This window comes from Miniopterus schreibersii (genome assembly GCF_964146895.1).
Source record: "Miniopterus schreibersii genome assembly, chromosome: 13".
Classification (NCBI taxonomy): domain Eukaryota; kingdom Metazoa; phylum Chordata; class Mammalia; order Chiroptera; family Miniopteridae; genus Miniopterus; species Miniopterus schreibersii.
This window is the reverse complement of record NC_138113.1, coordinates 60,005,617-60,027,330: the sequence shown is the minus strand read 5'-3', so window position 1 is coordinate 60,027,330 and position 21,714 is coordinate 60,005,617.

The following is a 21,714-nucleotide window of genomic DNA, read 5'->3' as shown; positions in this document are numbered from 1 at the left end:
TCTGTGTAGTTGTAACATGCACTTTTTAGAAATGACCAGAAATATTCATGTGGCTATATGTACACCTAGAGTGGTACTTCCATTTTTGTTTTTCTTGTATTACTGTTTTACTGACAAATGACAACAGAAGACAGTAAACACAGAACTATTTTCTTGTTTTAGGCTCTACCAAGCACTCTTGCCACATTTCATCTTGTCACATGAATTTACTAGCTATTCTGGTAATATATGATACAACTAACATCACATGGGAATGTTCTTGTCAGTGGAAAAATACTCATAAAAAGGGTAATATCTTTGAGATGGAATTGACATCAAGCCTTGTAACCCACTTTTTCCGGGTTATTTCTTTAGTATCTATTCTAGCAAATATTTCCAGTGGCCCATTTTCATCCAATGATGCTGACCTGAAGAGCTGGGTTCATGCTCTTCAACACTTAGGGTACAAAGTTGACATTCAAGTTTTCTAAAAAGTGTTCCTTGGTCAGAGCCCTGGGGTTTGTTGAGGCTGCCAGCACTAGAGTGGATGCCTCTGGGCTTGAGATATGATGAAGTGTGGGGGTGAACATTTAGATAAGTCCTTTGTATACCCTTGTGTATACAGAGCTAAGACATGGTTATCACTGTCTGTCACAGCCCCAAACACAAACCTCCGCTGTTGCACCCTGGAGGTGGGCCTCTCAGTGATAACCATGGAGCAGCTTAGCCATGAACTTGAAAAGTCAGAGTCTGTGATGGTCACTGAGAATGGATGTGCTATGTCCACCTGTGGGGACACCAAGTCACAGAGGAGCACAGCCCTGATACCATCTCCCCCACACTCACACCCAATATACACTGCAGCCCTGAGACGGAAAGGTGAAAACATGGAAACTGCTTCATTGCAAGTATTTCTTGGTAGAAGGAGTGACCGTGTCTTCTCTTGGTTTATATTTTATACACACACACACACACACACACATATATATGCATATATATACATATATATAATGTATATATATATATATATATTGATTTCAGAGAGAGTAAGGGAGAGACAGAGATAGAAACATCAATGATGAGAGTCATCACTGATTGGCTGTCTCCATGCAGGACTGACTGGGGACAACGCCCTCAACCCAGACTTGTACCACCACCGGGAATCGAACTGCGATCTCCTGGATCCTGTGATGTTCTCAACAGCTGAGCCATGTCCAGCCGGGCTGGCCTATATTTAATTCTTATTTAACTAATAAACAATTTTTCTAAAACCTTAAAAGCTAAATATTGTATTACAAACTTCTGACTTTACAACTTTTATACTGTGTACAGTAGGAGAGTTTCAAGTCTGCCTGTCCAGGAAAAGAAAGATTTTAAAGGTGCCTCAGAGGCCCAGGCATTTCCGTACCATTTCCAACTCTCACGTCATAATTCTCAGAGTGGTCCATCCCCCAAATTAATGCAAATATTTAATATTGGGGTTTCTTTGCCACACATAATATGTGCTTCTTTGGGTTTTCCCTCCTAATGAAAACTTTTTATGGAACCACATCACCACCAGTCTTCTCATCTCATCCATTTCATAGTCAGGCACCAAAGGCCATACATGCTAGGATTCCACTCCCATGAAAATTTGTAATAGGTAAGTCCCTGGCGACACATGAACACCAGGGACTGTCAGGGATTTAGCGGGGAAGGTGGGCAGTGATGGAAGACCAGGCCTGGGGTTCTCTGGATGAAAATGCTCTGGGGCCAAAGAGTGCTTCTGATGGGATGTGACGGCTGGGAAAATTGTGAATGTACTTAATGATGTTGGAATTTAGAGTTTGAAAGATCATGGCATTAAATCTTGTTTGATTTAAATTAAATTTATTTCTTATAGTATCTTATTAAATATTACTTAAAAGACGTTTTGTTTTACTCAATATTATAAGAGAAAATACAATAAAATTCTAAGTGTATGTAAGATAAACACAAAAATTTTACAAAGTACAATTAGCGGGGAGGGGAAGCCCTTTCTGCCGTGGCTGCTGACACATGCTCTTGCCCAGGACCAGGGACCACAGGCCTCACACAAGGTGAGGTCAGTGGCTCATATAGTACAGGTGTTTCTACATCTTTTTTATTCCTTTTTTTTTTTTAAAACAAAGCTGTCTTTATATATATATTTCTTTACTGATTAGAGAGAGAGGAAAGGAGAGGGAGAGACAGAGATAGAAACATCAATGATGAGAGAGTCATTGATTGAGCCCACCGCCCGGGCATGTGCCCTGACCGGGAATCGAACCCCGATCGCCTGGATCCTAGGTCGACGCTCAACCGCTGAGCCACTCCCGGCTGGGCTGGTTCTACATCGTGAAGTTCAATGAAAGCTGATCCTGGAGCCTGCTCTGTCTCTGGAGAAGGACCTCAATTTGGCATTTCCTCTTTAGGTGTTCCTTCATCTTGCTCTGGAGCTGGTTCTATAGACCCAAGAAAAGAACAGATTATCACAATGAGTGCCTTTTATGTGCCTTCCACAGGAAGGAGACCTCTCATCTCCATCACTGAAGTCTCAGTTCAAGACCGCATCCCAGGAAGTCCTCCAGACTGCAGGCCATGGGACAGTGATGTGAGTGACTCTTGGATCCTGCCTAACCCGTTTCTGGAAGCTCTTCTCTGTGTGACCCAGCCCCATGCACTCCCCACTCACCCACACCACCCACCCCGAGTCCTCCCCATCCCTTGTCTCTGCCTCAGTGGGCTCAAGTTGCTCCAGGTGTGAATGGAGAAGCTGGGCTTGGTTTTCCATGTCTGAGCCTGGAAAGTGCAGCTCTAGGTAAGCCAGGAGCATCATCAGGCAGGGAAATTCTTGGGTCTGATGAAAATCCAGATGCCCAGGATGGAGGAGATGACCCTGGGGAGAGAGAGGCGGGCAGCCAAGTCTGAAGACCGGCCTTTCCTTCCATACTTCCCATTCCCCTCACCCCTAAGAGCACCACTCAGAGATCCTGGGGTCCTGTGCCTCCTGCTCCTCCCCATCCAGGAACCAAAACTACTCTTTGTCCATATTCAATCTGGCAAACCTGCCAGAGATCACCTAGTCACCCAGGAGAGGCTGGCAGGAAGCCTTTGTGACTGAGGTCCCTTGACCAATGAGGTGACCACCTGTCCCCTCTTTAGGGGAGCCAGGCATGCTCCCTCAGTGTCCCTGCCCCATCCCACTACCCATTCCACTCAAATGTCAATTCCATGAGAGCAGGGAGAGCTGGCATTGGCTCTGTTCATTGCACTCATTGGCACACAGTAGGTGCTCCAGGAAGATCTGACCAATGAGCAAACAAACCAACTCTGTCGCCAGCCTTGGCTTCCCAGGACCTTCCTAACACCTCAAACATTGGCTACTGCACCTATGATGCTGCTTAATTTACCAGCTTTCCTGTGTGGTTCTTCTCTTCCAACTGACACTCAACACCCACAGGGTGGGTAGCACCAGCCAAGCTGCCACTATGGAGGTTCTACCAGATAAGCAAGCAGGGTGCTCCTCACATCCCCTGTATGGGTCCCTGGATAGGGGTGGAGGCAGGATTGGGATTACGCTGGGATGGGGTAGATTTTCTGAGGGGCTGGCTGTGCCCATTGACCTCTCCCATGCTCTCCCACACCACAAAATCAACACCCACAGCTCTCTCTGACTCCTTTCCTTTTTTCTAGGACAACTCCTCAGACCTCAACCTTCTTGCAGAAACCCCATGATGTGTGGCATCCAGGGTTTTGCTAGCACCTTTAATTCACAGTCCCCATCCTGCCATCACAGCTCTGATCCAAAGCCCACTCACTGTTTCTGCTGGTCCTGAGGTTCACCGTCCTCTTGACAACATGGAAAGATGCAGCCATTGGTAGAGGAGGCCAGAAGGACATCACATGGACGATCCTGTGGACATTACCTGCCTGTGCAGCTAGTGTGACTGAATCACTCCTGGTGAGCAGGAAGCTCTGGGGTGCAGGGTTGGGGTTTGTTCTGTGCACTGGATTATGGTCAGTGCCTAGAGATGTGTTTGTAGCGGTCTGGCTTCTAAGATATTTTCTGAATGAAGGAGTTCAAACCAGCCCCATCAGAGACAGCTGAGTGAGCCTGCAGCCCCACTGCTCACTCCTGGGGTTTCTGCTCTGGCTTCACCCATGACAGGGATCCTAATGGAATCTCCAATCTCTGTCAAATGAGAAGAGAGCTTATGCCAAAGCCCAAGGAGAATCACAAATGAGGCAGAAGCTTTGACATGAGGAAGTGAAAATGAGGAATTAGCACAACCACAGCCCCTCCAGCAGACCTCCCCACTGTCCAGGACCCCAGAGAGCACCTCCAGGGAGAACCACCCAGTGTGTACAATAACCCTGTGAGGTTGGTCCTTGGTTTACTCAGTGTTCAGAGGAACAAACACTCAGAGAGATGCAGTGGCCTGAAGACTCACAGCAAGCAGGTGACCGAATGGCCACTGTGCTGTGGAGGGGCAGGGTGCTCACCTGGTAAATAGTTGGTCCAACACCTGTAGGGTGGTAGCACATGTTCTGTGATAACACAGAGAGGTGGGGATGAAGGTAGGGTCCCAGTTCAGGAATGTGGGCACCAGGTATTCAACCAGTTTGTCCAGCTCCCGTGCCTGGGTAGGCTGTACCGTACAGATCCTTTCCCTTCTCCAGTGAGGTTGGAGTTTATTGGGAACCATGAGTGGGTGCTGCTGGGGCTACTTGGCTGGTTGGACACTGGGGCCCAGGGCTGGGCTGATCCACCTCTGTGTTCTGCTCAGGATTCCCTCAATGGGAGGCCAGACCTTGGCCTCTGGTCGCTCAGTTCTGAGTCTGGGCACACACCAGAGCTGGCTCCCCCAGGAAGCAGAGCCCTGGCTTCTAGAAGGGGCAGGTCCCAAAGGCAATAACCCTTTTCACTGGGGTGTCAGGGTCCTGAGTCCAAAACACACCTTCCATGATTCCCTAGCTCAACACTGCCTGCTTGATATCCCACCCACCAGAGAGGTCTGGTTAATAAGCAGAGCACTTGGGGGCTCCTAGTGGAGGCCACCCTGTTAATTTCCAGATTATGAGCAGATTCTCACTGAAGACTGTTTCTCTTTGTGCTTCCAGAGTCTGTCTCTGTAGTGAACTGAAATGTTAACAGGAAAGCAGCTGGTCCCTCCAGTGCCCGGCTAGAGCAGGTGGAGGGGAAAGGACAAGGGCAGGGCTAGAAGGTAGACTTGGAGAGTCCAAAGATGCAGATGAGAAAGTTCTTGAGGTGGGAGCACCACTGGGCTGCCAGCCAAAAGGACTTCACACCCTCCCCCTCCACACCCTCACTGAGAAGGGACAGCACGTTCTGCGAGAGCTTGGCCATGCAGACCAGGGGGATGGTGCCTTCCATGCTCTGGATTTGGACTGCACAGCCTTGTCCTTGATTTTCTTGGGCAAAAACATCACCTTCTTCGTCCCTTTGGTGACCACTGTCATGGAAATGGTGGGTGTGCTGCGGCCTTGCCGCTGCTGGGCAGCCTGCTGACCTGCAGAGCCTGGAAGGTTCACTTGAGCATGCTTTTGCTGGTGGGCAGGTCTTACTTATCAGAGTCTCTATTCATGTCTGTGAGCTGGGCTTCCATCTAGTAATCCACCTGCAACCCCTTCAGCTTGGAGGGAAAGCCCTGCCTGGGGGAGAACAGGCCCTGACTCACTTACCAAGAGGAGGGTATGTGGATGAGGCTCCCTTAGAGAGCTGGGTGGATGAAATCATGCTGGAGCCCAAGGGGCCCCCACCACCTGAGTCATAGCCAAGGATGTTTCCACTCTTCCAACATTTACCACCCCCTCAAAGGGAATGAACTCCTGTGAGGACTCTTTGTTGGGGCTCTTCCGCCTGGAGGTGAGCATGGCCTCCACAGTGGGCAGCTGGAGGGCACAGTTGACAACCACAATTTACTGTGTGATTCTCGATAGGATGTCCACCAAGTCCTGCAAGGCACTCAGGCCCTCCAGCTCATTGAACAGGTGCCCCCAGGCCAGATCTTGGAAGAAGTTGTTGTAGAGCTAATCCATGGAGCCCAGGTACCTGGCCACGGGGTGGGAATCTAGAGGGATGACCAGGAAACACATGTAGCCCAGCCAGCAGGGCGTCTTGTGGGACAGCTGCTCCCCAAAAAGTCTCAGCACCTAGCTGAAGTAGTGCTTCACCCCCCACACTACGATCTTCAAAGGCATCGGGGGCTGGGAATTGCAGTTGCATCTCTGTATCCAGGAGACGCTGGTGCTGAAGGCCTCCTGGACATGAGCGGCGAGCAGGTGCACACCACGGGCAGGGTGACCTGCTGCAGGATGTCCCACAGGCACTGCCCCTGCTAGTCTGGGGTGTTGACAAGGATGACGCTCTTGGGCGGCTGGTAGTCAGAGATGCGGATGAGGGTTAGCTGGTTGTACATGGTCTTCCTGGGGATCAGCAGCTGGCTCGGTGGAATCGACCAGCACTGCTGGTCCCGGCGGTTGGCCCTCATGTTCTGTGGCCGCATCATCGGCTGCTCCTTCAGGGATGTGCTCAGGTCCTGGCCACCTGCCTGTTTCCCTAGGACCTGGTGGAGGGGAATACAAGAGTGCAGGATGACAGGAGTGACGTGCCCCTCGGTAAGCTGCTTTTTGGTGAACACGTCTCTGGTGGAGGTCCCTGCCTCCGGGCTGTCTTTGGGCTGTGCCTACTAAGCCCCAGGGGTTGGTGTGCTGGGGGCTCTCTTGCTGGGCTTCTTACCACCCAAGGCTCTCATCTTCTGGGGCGCATGGGACAGACGCAGAAGCCCCTTTTGCCTCTGGGCACTGGGAATGCTCCCCATCTCCATCTGGGAGCTGGAATGTGTCAGGCTGTTAAAGGATGGCCTGAGCTTGGGCTTGCGAGTGCTGAGGACACTCTCATGGTCGCTGTCCTCCATGTCTAGGCCACTGTCACTGGGGTTTTCCAGCATGTCATACAGAAGGTCCAGGTCCTCCTCCACCTCAGGGATGTGGTCTGCAGGTTCCTGCTTGAGTCCAGGGCCTCCTCCGCTACTTTGACCCTGCCCAGCCTGGCCAGGACTTTTTACTTGATATCTTGTTGCCTGGTCATGGCCGCCTTTCTTTCTATTGATGACCCCTCATTCTTAGCCTCCTCCAGGTGGAAGTTGTTCTTCTCCAGGTCCTGCCCATGCCCGGCATCATTGTTGGCCTCTTACTCAGAGGACAAGCTCTCAGACTCCCCCTCAGAGTAGTGATCCATGGACTTGTCCTGGGGGCTAGCCTGGATGGTGCTGTCCTCATGTTTGATGTGTTGGCTGAACGGAGAGAAGCTCCAGATCTTGGCCACCTGGGGGGTGGACGTGCTGGAGGCCACCGATTCTGAGACTCTGTCACTGGACTGCTTGCCACCTTGGGCCCAGGTCTTCTCTGGCACATCTGCAAGACTCTGAGGCTCCTCCTGGTTCCAGGTACTGTGGATGCACCCTGTCTTCATCTGCCAGCTGGAATGTGACAGGCCTTTGAAATATGGCTTGCCCTTGGGCTTGCGGGTGCTGATGGCACTATCATTATCCTCCATGTCTGAGTCACTGGGGTTCTCCAGAGTGCCATAGAGAAGGTCCAGGTTCTCCTTCACCTCAGAGACACACCCCTCAGGTTCCTGCTTTGACTCCAGGACCTCCTTAGGGGGTCTGACCCTCTGCAGCCATGCCATGACCTTTTGCTTGAAGGTTGGCTCCTTGGTCATGGCCGTTGTTCTCCCTTTCAAACTCTGCTCCTTCTGTGGCTCCCCCCATGGAAGACATCCTTGTCCAGGTCCTGCCACTGCCTGGCATCATTGCTGGCTTCCTGCTCAGAGGAGAAGCTCTCAGACTCCCCCTCAGAGTAGCTATCAGTAGACTTGGCCTGGGGGCCTGCCTGCCTGGAGCCGTCCTCATGGTCGATGGGCTGGCTGGACAGGGAGGAGATCCAAATCTCATCCACCTTGGGGGAGGCCTCCTTATTGCTGCTGGAGAAGCTCAGCACCTGGCTGCACAGGGGAGGTCACTGCATCACCTGGGCCATGTGGATGGTGCCCTCAGCCAGAGTCTTGTAGCCCAGATACCTGTAGCCCAGGATGGTCCGGCTCCTAAAGCACCTCCCCTCCTGCAACAGGATCTGTAGCTTCTTGCCTTCTCTCTTGAGGAAATGGGGGTATTTCAGAGAGAAGGTCAGCTCCAGGTCGGTCTCCACTTGTCCACTGGGGGGCAGCACAATCTCATAGGACCTCAGGATGCTCTTGGAGCCCTGCATCTTCAAGGCAATCAAGATGGACATAAGCTCTTTCTCCAGCTCCTCGAAAACCACCTGCTTCTTTAAGGTCAGGGTGCACAACCTGGGCACACAGGTGGAGCTGGAGAAGTCCACCTCCCGGGGATCAAACTGGTTCAAGGGCACTGGCTTCTGGAGAGTGGCGGGTGCACTGGCCAGGCCCGTGGGGGGTGATGGAGCTGCAGCTGCTTGCACCTTCAGGGCTGATGCTTTCTCCTGTTGTGGGACAGAGGAGGGACATTCCATCAGAGGCAGCTCATGAATTGACAGGAGGGTTGGGGACTGTAGCTCACACCCAAGCCCCAAACACTTAGTGATTGGTGGCAAGATGTGCGAGAGAAGTGATCAAAGGAGTGTGTGAACAAAAGGGGCCACCTGCTAAATGGGCTAGCTCAGGGAAGGACTGCATGGTGGCCTTGCAAACTCAGAGACCTAAAGTAAACACAAAGGATGGTCTGAAATGATAACTTTTTAACTAAAAGTAATTGATGATGAGTAGTCATATCTTATGGCAGCACCTTCCCTGACAAAGGACAATCTTTACCTTAACTGAGTCTGTCTATAGTCCTTTTGCATCTGTGAAAACCTATATTTGGAATGTCTAAGTAATTTTTCTTTTTCCAGACCTCTCAAAGCACAGGCACTGCTCTACAGAGACTACTAATTTCATTGGTATGGTTTCCCAGCTTTGTTTTCTCCCACCTCCCTAATCCATCAGGAGTGAATTTCGTGTAACCCTCATATGTCGCCCCTTTAGATTATAAACTATAAAATAAGGAAGGTGTAAAACTGCCATTTTCCAGAGCATTATCTCAAGGTGTTGATATTTTGCTTCCTGGCAACTGTCGACACTTTGGCTCAAATAAACTCACAAAAATTCTTCACAGGTTTGAATGTTTTTTACATTGACATTTACTTGGTGTAGTTTGGCAGGATTCCACAGAAGCTCAGCCAGGACCACCCTGCTGACCCAGACCTGCTGCAAGGATCCAGCAATGGGTCCACTGAGCCCACCAGCTCTTCACCCATTATGTGAACTTGGGTGACTTTTCTCTTGGATCCAGGACCTTCCCTTGCTTGTGGTAGAGGGTCTGACTTTATCTGAGCTGTATTTTAAATCCTCAGAGTGGAACTAATGTTTATGGTTGACAGAATCTAGTCTAAGGCAAGATAGTCGGAAAAATGGGTGACTGGTTTTTAACTGTGGCTTTTCAATTGGAAATCCTTTCTGAGGATCTGGGCCAAAAACACTTACTCTATAAATGAGAGGTGAACTCCTTTCAGCTCCAAAGATAACGGGGTATATCCTCCTTGCAGCTCAAATATTGGGTGTTCATAGGTGACTAAGAATGTTAGTGGAGGTCTCAGAGGTCATTCCTCATGATGTGCAGGCACCCCTTAGGGAAATTCCAGCTCGACGCTAATTAAACTGACTGGCTTTTCCTGGGGAGTGCACATATGGTTTTGTCAAGGAACAACCCGAGCCCTTCAGGTTGTTTTAGACAGTCTAGAGAGGAACCAAGGCACGTAAGAGGGTTGAATGGAACTCAAGGGGGGGATCTTTGTGGAGCTCCACCCATGAGCAGCCCATTTCCACCGAATACATAACATCCCTAGAAAATTTGCTCAGCCTCTGCACATATTACAACAAATAAACAAACAAGCAAACCATAATAAAATTAAAATGAGAATTTGTGCATCCAAGGCTGGGACTTTTCAAACCCCAGCCCTCATTAATACTCCTAATAGGAAACAGAAATGGGAAGGTTTAACTAGAAAATATTCATTTATAAATGGCCAAAATGCAATTGTCTTTGGGTGCTTACAGTAATTTTTTCATGAAAATATTAGAAAACTGTTGGCTTTCAAGTTGGATGAGTGAATGGAACTAAAGAAGACTTTGAATATCTGCAGCCATCTTGAGAAAAAATAACAGAGTGGAAGGGATCGCTTTGTTGGACATCAAACTGTCCTACAAAGCCATTGTAATCAAAACGACCTGGTATTGGTACAGCAACAGGCATATAAATAAATGGAACAGAACAGAGTCTACAGAAATAGAGCCACACCATTATGGTCAATTAATATTTGACAAAGGAGGCAAGAGCATCCAATGGAGTGAAGACAGTCTCTTCAATAAGTGGTGCTGGGAACATTGGACAGATACATGCAAAAAAATTAAGCTAGACCTCCAACTATCACCATATACAAAAATAAACTCAAAATGGATAAAAGACTTAAACATAAGTCATGAAACCATAAATATCTGGAAGAAAACATAGGCAGTAAAGTCACAAATATACCATGAAGTGGAATTTTCACTGATACATCTCCTAGGGCAAGAGAAACAAAAGGAAAAATAAACATATGGGACTACCTCAAACTAAAGAGCTTCTGCACAGGAAAAGAAAACACAAAGTGCCTCAAAATACAAAGGAACCCCATGGTCTGGAAAACATATTTGCCAAAGATGTATCTGATAAGGTGCTAATTTCCAAAGTGTACACATAACTCATACTACTCAGCAAGAGGAAGACAAACAGCCCAATTAAGAAATGGGCAAAGGAGCTGAATAGACACTTCTCCAAAGAGGACATATGGATAGCCAAGAGACACATGAGAAAATGCTCAATGTCACTAATCATCAGAGATGCAAATTAAAACCACAATGAGCTATCATCTCACACCTGTCAGAATGGCTCCATCAACAAATCAACAAAGGGCATGTGCTGGCGAGGGTGTGGAGAAAGGGGAACCCTAGTACACTGCTGGTGGGAATGCAGACTGGTGCAGCCACTATGGAAAACAGTATGGAGCCTCCTCAAAAAAGTAAAAATGGATCTGCCTTTTGACCCAGTGATCCCACTCCTAGGATATATCCTAAGAATCCTGAAACATTCATCAGAAAGAATCTATGCATCCCTATGTTCATAGCAGCATTATTTACAATAGCTAAGATCTGGAAACAGCCCAAGTGCCCATCAGTAGATGTGTGTATACAAAGCTGTGGGACATTCACACCATGGAATACTATGCAGCTGCAAAGAAGAAGGATCTCGTACCCTTTGGGACAGTATGGATCAACCTGGAGAAAATTATGCTAAGTGAAATAAGCCAGGCAGAGAAAGACAAACATATGATCTCTCTTTTATTTGGAATCTACAAACTTAATAAACTGATTAACAGAATAGACTCAATGACATGGAAGCATACATCAGACTGAAGAATGTCAGAGGGATGGAGGGGGACTGGTGGGTGGAAAGGGGGATAGTAACCAGAGAATTTATATGCATATATGCACAACCCAAGGACACGGACGATGGTGGGGAGAGGGGCTGGGGAGGGGGACGGGATGGGGTGGAATGGGTCATTGGAGAGAAAAAGGGACATCTGTGATATTTTAAACAAAAAAAAGTAAATAAAAATAAAAATAATCTATTTCATTGTTTTACCCTCTACTGCATATGGTCCCTATGACTCTCTTTACCTGTGTTTGTTTAGTGACTTCCTTGTCCCTTGATTATACACAGTAAATACTAGTGTAATAAATGAGTGCTTGAAATAAGAAAAAGAAAAAAGAAAGAAAATAGATGAATGAATGCAAAGCATGCCTTCCATTGGAAGTTAGAAGCTTCCAAGGAGAAGCACAAATACATTCTTTTAAAAAGGATGGTAATTATAAACTTTAGGGACTATCTCTGAACTCTCCTGAAGCTAATATCTGCCAACAGCCCACCCCCCCCCTTCCACATTCCTCCCTGGACCCTCTGTTCTCTGGGCTTCCTCTCCCTACTTGCCCTTCCCCTTCCTTCCCTCCCCTGGGGTCTCCTCCCTACACTCCCTACTGCCTGAAGGGAAAATGAGGAGGGGAATTCTAACAGCTCCCTTTGGAGAAAAGCTGGTCTCAGCCAGAGGGGAACCAGCAATTGTTCCCAATGTTCTCCATGAATCGGAGAGGTTCGCAAAGAAATTTAGCTGTTAGGACATGTAACCCTGACTCTTCTGATGTACTCCAATTAATATACCTACTGCTTTCTGGGAGCAAAAGCACAGGATTACTCAATAAGGTTTGCAGACAACTTTCATGGAGATGTCTGTCCAGTTTAAGGACTATTGGAGGCTGAAATAAGACTTAGAAAAAAACAAAAGCAGGCTCAGAGCTTCTCCAAGGGTGGTTCTTCTCAGGTCAGTTTGGGAGAAGTTGGAATTATCATAAACGGGAAGCCACTGAGGCCCCTGTAGATACTGGGGCTACTTTATTCGCTCTTACCCACACCCAACTAATTGCCTTCCCTTTGGAGTAAAGCTTCTGTACACATATCAGGAATATTTAACCAATGTCTGTTTTTAAATCACAACCTGTTTCCTTCCAACTAGGGAATGCTATGGGATACATATCTATCTTTGCTCATCAAATCTGGCCGCATTAACCTGACAGGGTGGGATGGGTGTTTTGGGGTGTGTGTGTGTGTGTGTGTGTGTGTGTGTGTGTGTGTTTTAAATGAAATAAGTGATGCCCACCTATGCTTTTACCAGAAGGGTAATATGTCTTTAGAACTAAATGAACCAGATACTGGACCAAAGGGGGGAAATCATGATTTCAAAGGAACCTCCAAAGAGGAAACACATCTGGAGACTGACTGAAGGTTTGCTAACCATCGTTTCTTTGTTATCTTCCATGAGAGCCTGAGAAACAGCTTAACAGGACACCCGCCCTACTCAGAATGGCCCAAAGAGCCCAGAGACTTGCAGAGATACCTCTAACTCTCTGATTGCTCCATAGATCTCTCTGTAGATGGGAAGCCAGGCCACAGTGCCTTGAGACTCCCCTTTTGGGGTACATACTTGCCATCCAGGTGAAATATGACCCTGAGCCCCTCAAGAAGAAGGCTACTCTTTTTTTGTAACGTGACCTGGTCTTAATACAAAGCAGGCAATAGGTTTGGTCAGTTAATGCCACCACTCATTTTAATACTGTCTTGCAGCTAGGTCCTGTTTTACCATGGGTTTGTGAATGGGTTTGTCATTCCCTTGCCAACATTTGGATGGCAACCCAGTGCCTGAGCTATTGAAAATGACTCTCCTTCTCTTATAACTGAAGTCTTCACAGGGCCAGAGATGTGGCTCTAGAAACAATTCAAAGCCCACCAACTCCTTCTACCTAGCCCAACTCTCTTCCCACCACCAGCCCAGGGCATCTCAAGTGGCTTATAGATAATTGACATTGTGATACCAAAGTCCCAGGATCTTTGAAATGCAAGTACCCGACTTCACCAAGAATGTAGTCTGGGCTTTTTTATTTTTAATTTTTTTGGTAATCCTCACCCCAGGATATTTTTTCCATTGCCTTTTGGAAAGAGTGGAAGAGAGGGGGGAAGGAGGGAGAGAAGACAGAGAGAGAAAAACATCAATGTGAGAGAGACAAGTGGCCTGGTAGCCTACCTGTTGCCTCTGCTGCTCACCCTGACTGGGCAGGGAGAGAACCTGCAACCCAGGTAGGGGCCCTTGACCAGAAATTGAACCCAGGACCCTTCAGTACACCAGCTGATGCTCTAACCACAAAGCCACACCAGCCAGTGCTAGGCCAATTTTTAAAATACAAAGCTCTGCAAGGTAAATCTTATCAAAATAGAAAAAAAATCACAACACACCCTCATCCACCTAGGCAAATCGCCTTAACTCATGTCAACTATTCCAAATTAGTGAATTTTATTTAAAATTATTGAATATCTAGATACTTTGAAATAACATGAAATACAGAAACACTGATTTATAGGCAAGTCTTAAGTGCTTGCTTTGGGTTTTTTATTACAGAAAGCCTGTAAAATGGATTTGGAGCTGTTGATGTAATATCTTGTGCTTTGTTGAAGGTGTGTTTTGTGACACTGAGAGTGTTTAAAATATGTTCATAAATATTAGTCTAAGCAATGCTGGTTGTTTACTTTTTTGGTTAACATTTGAAATTAAGGCTTGTAAGAGATAAAATTCAAGTAGGTGTTATAATAGAAAGCATTAGGTGTGAAGGGTCTTTTATCTGGGAAATGGAAGACAGTGAGTTGTTCCAAGGACAGTTATTTCTGAATGGGTGAGAAGGTTTGTGAAAGTTGTAGAAAAGTGTGTAAAAGGTTGTTAACGGCTATAAAATTTTGTGAAAGTCTTGAATTTATAAAACTATATATTCTGCCCTAGCCTCTTTGACTCAGTGGGTAGAGCATGAGTCTGGGGACTGAAGGGTTCTGGGTTCAATTCCGGCCATGGGCATGTACCATGGCTGCAGGCCCTGCCTGGGTTGGGGTGTGTGCTGGAGGCAACCAATTGGTTTATCTCTCTCACATTGATGTTTCTCTCTCTCTCTCTCTCCTATTTCTCCCACTCTCACTGAAAAGCAATGGAAAAATATCCTCAGGCAAGGATTAAAAAGAAAAATTCTTGCCTTTTCTCTGTAAGAAGTAGTAATTCCAATTCTGTGCATGGTCTTTAGGTGATATGTGTTCATCTGTTCATGATGTGTGGTGAATTGCCAGCCTCTGGATAGCATTACTAGGATATAATCTTTTATTAACCCAAAAAGAGAAAATAGTTACATAAATAAGCAGAATTCTATAGTCTGGACAAAATATTTAATATTAAAACTGTTTTGAAGTTTGATTAATGTATTTTAGAGTTATTACCATAAAATGTGTTTGTTTTACCAAAATGGACAAAAAATTATGATATAAACTTTTAGTTAAGTATATTTGACAACCTTCCCCAACTTTAAATTTTAAGAGACTTTTTCACTAAGAGATGACTAAGTTATTCCAAAGGGCCCTGGATACCTCAAGGATTTATTCTCCCTCCTTATAAAAGGAACATTTTTTAACTAAATTAAGCATATTCAACATGCTTGAAATTACATGGGAACTTTTGCCAAACAAAAATAAGAACTGTTCTGTTTGTGTACTTATATTTTTATTAAAATACATTTTATAAAGAGTTCCACCTGCTCTAGGAAGGAACGTACAAAGATTCAAAGCCAAGTTCAAACAGGAAACTCTTAGGGTAACAGGTGACCTGTCAGAGACACCAGGCAAGCCAAGAGTGATGGTTCCCTGTGGGGACATCCCGCAGTTGTACTCCCGATATTTGTGGTCCACACATTGGGAGTTTATGAATTATTTCCAGTGCTCAAAACACACTTCCAATAAGCCATAAACAATGTTTGGAATATTACATATTATTTGTGCTTTATATATTAAAATTGTGTATTGAATCTCAATACATACACACAGACACATATGGACTTCGTATTATTCTCTATGTTATGTCACAGTAATTATTATTTACCAAAATGTATTCTCTTGAAATGTTATCTCTTACAAAAGACAAAAGATTTTATCTATTGCATTATAGTCAAATCTCTAACCATGCCGCTTTGTCATTCATAGACAGTCACTGTGTTACCCTCATGCACTGAGAAATATGTTACATCTCTAGAGAAATCCATGAAAAGGGCCCTGGCTTACTCTAAATTACAGGATTATAAGCAGGTCAGATCTCTGAACTGAGTGAAGATTTATAGAACTCTAAGGAATAACTGAATTCCTGACAATACTGGCAAATAATCAGGATAAACAGAAAAAACTGGTGATGGGACTAAATCAACTGATGATTATTATTGTTCTTATGACTCTGTTTTAAATATTGCTGATTTTAAAACCTTTTTGTTTTCCAAATATAAGGAAAACTAAAAGCAGACATTCTACATTGTCATCAATGACTCACTAACTAGGTTGTAGGGACAGATAAATTAGTAGCAGTCATTTCCCAGTCCTCCCAGGAGATTTTTGTCCTTTGAGAGACAGTAATTGAAGACTCTCTCTAACAGTGTTCAAAGGGACTGCACCTTATCAGGGGCCTAACGGCCAATGGACACGGGCCCCCATCTCTGACACTCACCCCCATCTACATGATCAAAGACTTTTCAAGGTCGAGAAGCCCCAGACCAGGGAGGCAGACAGCTCTCCCGACGAGGGCTGTATGCTCACAAATTACTGCTGCCCAAACCTTGTTCTTGTAGCACCGAATTGTATTGGTTAAATGTACATAAAATGATTTTTATATTATTATTATCTCCTTCTAGTTTCCTGATGGAAGCAATATCTGTCTCCCTTATTAGATTTTAACTTGGGAACCTGCTGATTTCTCCCACCTACTAGACAATGATATTCTGATGATCGGTTATGAAAATGAAATAGTAGTGTCTTAATTCATCTGGCCAAACATATCATAAGTACACGTGACAGTGGGTGAACAAGGAAAACATAATTAGCTTAATAAAAATTATGATACTACATGTAAAGGGTTTTCAGTTGTCTGGGTTGATTATTGCCCTCAGACCCTCCTTGCCCTTTTCTAGTGTTAGACATTTTCTCTTCCTAAACGGTGTTACTGGTTCCATACAGTGGCTTTTGTTCCTGGTATGTAAATGTGATTTTTGTTTTGTTCTGTTTTTAAACATATTGTTATTGATTTCAGAGAGTGGAAGGGGAGAGAGAGACACACATCCACTGATTGCCATCCGCACATGCCCCTACTGGAGCCTGGGATGGATCCAGAAATGGAGGCACATGCCCTTGGCTGGAATGGAACCCGGGACCCTTCAGTCCACCAATGTTCGAGCCACAGAGAGAAACCAGCTATAGCTGAAATTATAACTTTTTAACTAAAAGCAGTTTATGCTGGGTAGTCATCGCCTATACTGGCTTCTTCCCCAACAAAGGCCAATCTTTACTTTAACTGAGCCTGTCTATTGTCATTTTGCATCTACGATAACGCATCTTAGAAATTTCACAGTAGTTTTCCTTTTTCCCAAGCCCTCGAAGCATAGGCACTGCTCTGCAGAGACCACAAATCCCCTCATTGCTATTAAGTTAAATATTACAAAAGTCTCCCTTTTAATATTTCTAAAAATTTGGGGAGAGCAACTTTATATTTGGTCTGAAGGAGGCTGGACCATGGGAATGAGTGTGTGTGTGGGGGGGGCAGGGACAGGGTCCTAGTTTCCTCTGGAAATTGGACTCTAGGAGAGATCTCAGGGGAGTGGCAGGGTGGCTTCTGGAACCCGGGGCCCCTTTGCCTGCATGGGGTCCTGGAGTTTGGGTGAACTCGGCACCTACACTCACCCTGACCCTGTGCTGCACTCCTGTGGGTGTGTGAGGCACCTGTGCCTCCTGCAGGGGGATGGAGTTGAGGTCGCCATCTGTCAGCTCCTGTCGGTTGTCCTATGGGGAGCTCTGTAAAGACAGTTCCCAGTCACCAGGCAGAAAGCCTCAGAGCCCTGCTTTTGCTGGTTCCAGACCCCTGTGACCCTCCACTCCAGACACATACACTGTGATCTGCTCAGACCTCCACTGGAAAGGCAAAGGTCTAACAGCCTGAGGGCCCAAGGATCCCACTGGAACAGACCTGAGGCCCCTTGGGAAGCCCCTCCCCACCCGCCTGCCCTGCCCTGGGGTGTGATTGCGACAGGACCTCTAGGTAATCCAGTGCCCAGAAACCTGTTCCTGTGCCAGCGGGTGTGTGGGTCGCACAGGGATGGCTCACAGAGGCGGCCTGGCCTGGATTGGTCTCGCCCTGGCTGCCCTGTGTTACCTCAGGCGATCTTCTTGAAAATGGCCAGCGACGTCGGGGGTGAGGGTTGAACCAATGTCGGCAGACACTAGAAGAACTCTCTCTGCGGGGTCCCCTGAAGCAGGAGCCCGATCACTGGAAGACAGCAAGAGAACGTCTCGCACTCTCAAATGCCTCTCGCCAAGCGAGGTGGTTGTTGGGCTGTTGCTAGAAATTGGGTGCCTGGTAACCGGGGTTCCAAGTTCTATTGGGAAGTGACCTCACTTCCTGGGATCAACTCCCCTGGGTCCCCTCATCTGATAACAGCTCTACAGACAGTCCCGGGGCCGCCAGCCACGCCCGGCCGGGCTGCCTTGTTTCCAACCCCCCCAAGGTCATGACACCTGGAGTGTGGGTGTGTGCGCGTGGGCACAGGCCGCTGCTCTCATTCTGGATCCGGAACAGAGCGGCCCCCACGTGTGGAGGAAAGGCACCAGCTCCCAATGTGTCAGGGTTTCCAATGACCCAACCACTGGTTGGGCTTCTCAATAGAATGGATTCTACTGGACTAGTAACTGAAGTAAACACACTCCCCAAACAGTGTGAAGGGAGGGCGCCGCCAGCTGGCAAACAGGATGCCACAGGGTCCGCGTGAGTGGGGATGAAGGATCGAGGTTCTGCAGAAGCAATGGGGAAAGTGTGACCTCGGTCAAGGACAGGTATAACGTCTATATGCCCTGACTTGGGACAAAGCCCAGATGCAATGCAAATAGAGCATCTGGTTGGAAATCCTTGTCACCTGCTCAATAAAGCCGGAGCCCAGTCAGCGTCACCCTCGCAGCCCCGCGTTAGGGAGGCCCATATGCACTTGAAACTGTAGCACCTCCAAGGGTCTGCTCCTCAGACTCTGTTTTACCTGGAGGACGCCAGGCCTTAACCCTGCAGGGCCCGTCAGCAGAAACCACCTGCAGACTCAGATGGGAGGTGACAGCGAGGGGGTCTGCTCGGAGGACAGCACACTGGCTCATCCCAGGGAAGGCGGCTCTGGCTGAGGGGGCCTATGGCAGGTGGTGTCTCAACTGCACCCGGCTGGGGCCCAAGTTGCAGGAATGGCAAGTGCCTGTGGACCCACGGCGGGAAAGTGGAAGAGGAGGACTGGGGGATCGAGCCCCAACAGAGCTGAAGGGCACAGCCTCCAGGCAGCCATGAGCTCCCCACAGACGCCAGGAACATGACATGCAGGAGGAGGCCGCTCCTCCCCCTCACCTGAGCCCCACACCCACACCTCGGGCTGCACCTGACGGGTCCACCCCACTTCACCTCTCTGGCTCTCCCCTAAGAGGTGGGTTGAAGTAACTCCCCGGGAACCTCCACCACCAGCAGAGACCTGGATCCCGGCCTGGCCCTTGGTCTCAGGGTCTCCTCAGCCAAGGCCCAGGCGCTCACGGGCTCGCTCTCTCCCGATCCTTCTCTCTCCTGGCTGCCCACCCCTTCCTGGGAGAAACATCTGCTCCAAGGGGAGAGACTCACCAGGGCTTCTCCCACTGCAACCAGTAGCCTGTGGTAAATGAGGCCATGAGAAAGAGAGTGGCACCGGCTCCCAGACACACCCAGCTCTGTCGCAGCTTCTGCTGGCCACACACAGGCAGCCGGGATGGAGGCGGCCCTGGGCCTGCTGTCAGCAGATGGGGAAGAAGTTTCTAGCACAGAAGCAAACATATGTTGGGAGTTCCAGAGATATGGGGGCCACAGAGCCGATTTCTACCAGGACATCTTCAAGGAGCTACAGAGTCGGCCGCTGGAAAAATGCTCCCTCCACCAGCACGAAATGCCCGGCGGGTCCAGGACCCAGCGCGGCCCCACCCCAGGTGCAGTCCCCTGTGGGCTCCCCACCACAGCACACTCTCTGCCTCTCAGGCCTCTGAGGACCCAATACCCAGATGCCCCCTTGCCCAAAGCTTGCCTCTGCAGACAAAACGAAGGTAACAAATGACCCAGACATAGCACATCGGGGGTGAGGGTCAGGGGGCTGGAGGAATGAGGCCTTTTCCAGAGATGGGAGGTGCTCACAGGGTGTCCTGGCGAAGGAGCAGGCAGGGCTGTGGCCAGGTTGGGACACTGGGAGAGATAGCTGGTCTGGTGGGCAGGTGGCCAGTGGAGCAACAGGCCTGCAATGATCAGAGCAGTGAACGGCACCCCCAAACTTCTAGGACAGGAGCCTTCTCCAAGACAGAATCAAGGCTTTCCCTGGAGAAGACAAAAAGGGAGGATAATCAAATGCTGGGGGAAGGAAGGAAGGGAGAACGCAGGTGCCCATGGCCATCGCCCTGCATATCTCAGGACAGGAGGGTGCCCCACACAGGATGCCCGACATCAGACTGCCTGAGGAGTTGGGCATGCACACGAGTCTGGTGAACAGAGGCATCTGGAGTACAGGATGGGAGCTGGAGGCGAGTGTCAGCATCCCCATCTTCTCCTGGTTTCCATAGATCCAGTTTATATAAAATGGGCTCAGCTCTGCCCCTCTCCTTGGTTCCAACTGCCACTCTCACCCCTGGAGTCCCTTTGCAGGGTGGGAATTCAGAAGGGTCTCTACTAACTTCACCAGCACAAGCTCAGGCCTTGAGGGGAGCTGGGCCCAGGCCCTCATCAGTTGCAAACGACATGTTCCTCCCCTGTGGCTGGGAGCAGAGGTCCTCCCTCAGGTTGCTCTCACAATGTTTAGGGCGCTGAGGCATCTCTGCGAGGGCACAGCTCATCCCAGAGCCCTGGCCAAAGACATAAGGAGGGAAAGGTGGCCGAGAGCAGAAAGGCAAGGGCTCAAACTGAGGACACTCCCTCCAGGGGAGGAAAGCAAGCTCTACATTACGGCCCCTCAACCCAGCTGCTCTGGGGCAGAGAAACCAACTCAGTGAGTCTGGGCCAAATTACCAAACAACCTTCCCATCCACACCTGAGGCCATCTGCTTCCTTCCCCATCCTGGGCCCCAACACAGAGGCTTCAGAAGAGGCCACTGACCCTCCCCTGCTGTCAGGATGTCAGGTTAGCAGGCCATGAGGCCACAGGAGAACAAACATTTGACTCACCTTTGACAGGCGAATGACTCTTCTTCCATATTAGTGAACCTATTTCAAGAAAAATCCATACAAGGGTTTTATAAAACTAGACAAAACAAACCCTACTCATTGTAACTTCTGTGCACTCAGCTCTCAACTCTCTGGTGAGCTCAGGAAGGGACCAGAGGCCCAGTAGCAAACTGTTCACAACTCACATCTGTGTGTCCAAGGATGTGGCTCTAACATAGGATGTGGGACGGAGGTGGCTGGAGACCCCCAGGCTGATGCCTTCGCCATGCGGGACCAACAGTATTACCCCAGATCTAAGCAGAGCTTTCCTTCCCCAGCTGCGATGTGTCCCCAGAAGGAGGGCTGGCTTTCTGAGGAGGTTGGGATGTGGGATGCGGGAGGCTCCACCTGCCACCCCCAGACCTCTAGGTCCTTACCGCACTGGAGCTTGCATGGCTAAGCTTATCAAAGAGGAACTTCAGGTTTGACCTCGGGGAATTTCTGCTCTTGGCATCTAGGAGAAAGAAGAAAGTCTGTGAAAGAGGGGGTGGGGCTGTAGAGGTCAGGAGCTGCTGAGGGGAACTGGGCAGGGAGGCCAGGAAAAGGGGTCCTCCCCTCCACCAGACACTCTAGCTGACTTGCACCAATTCACAAGACCCAACTCTTAAATTTTTAGAAATGTTGTGAGCTGATTGTTAGACACAGTCATTTAAAATTAAATTATATAAGCTTATAATTAAATGATACTCATCAAAGTTAATAAATACC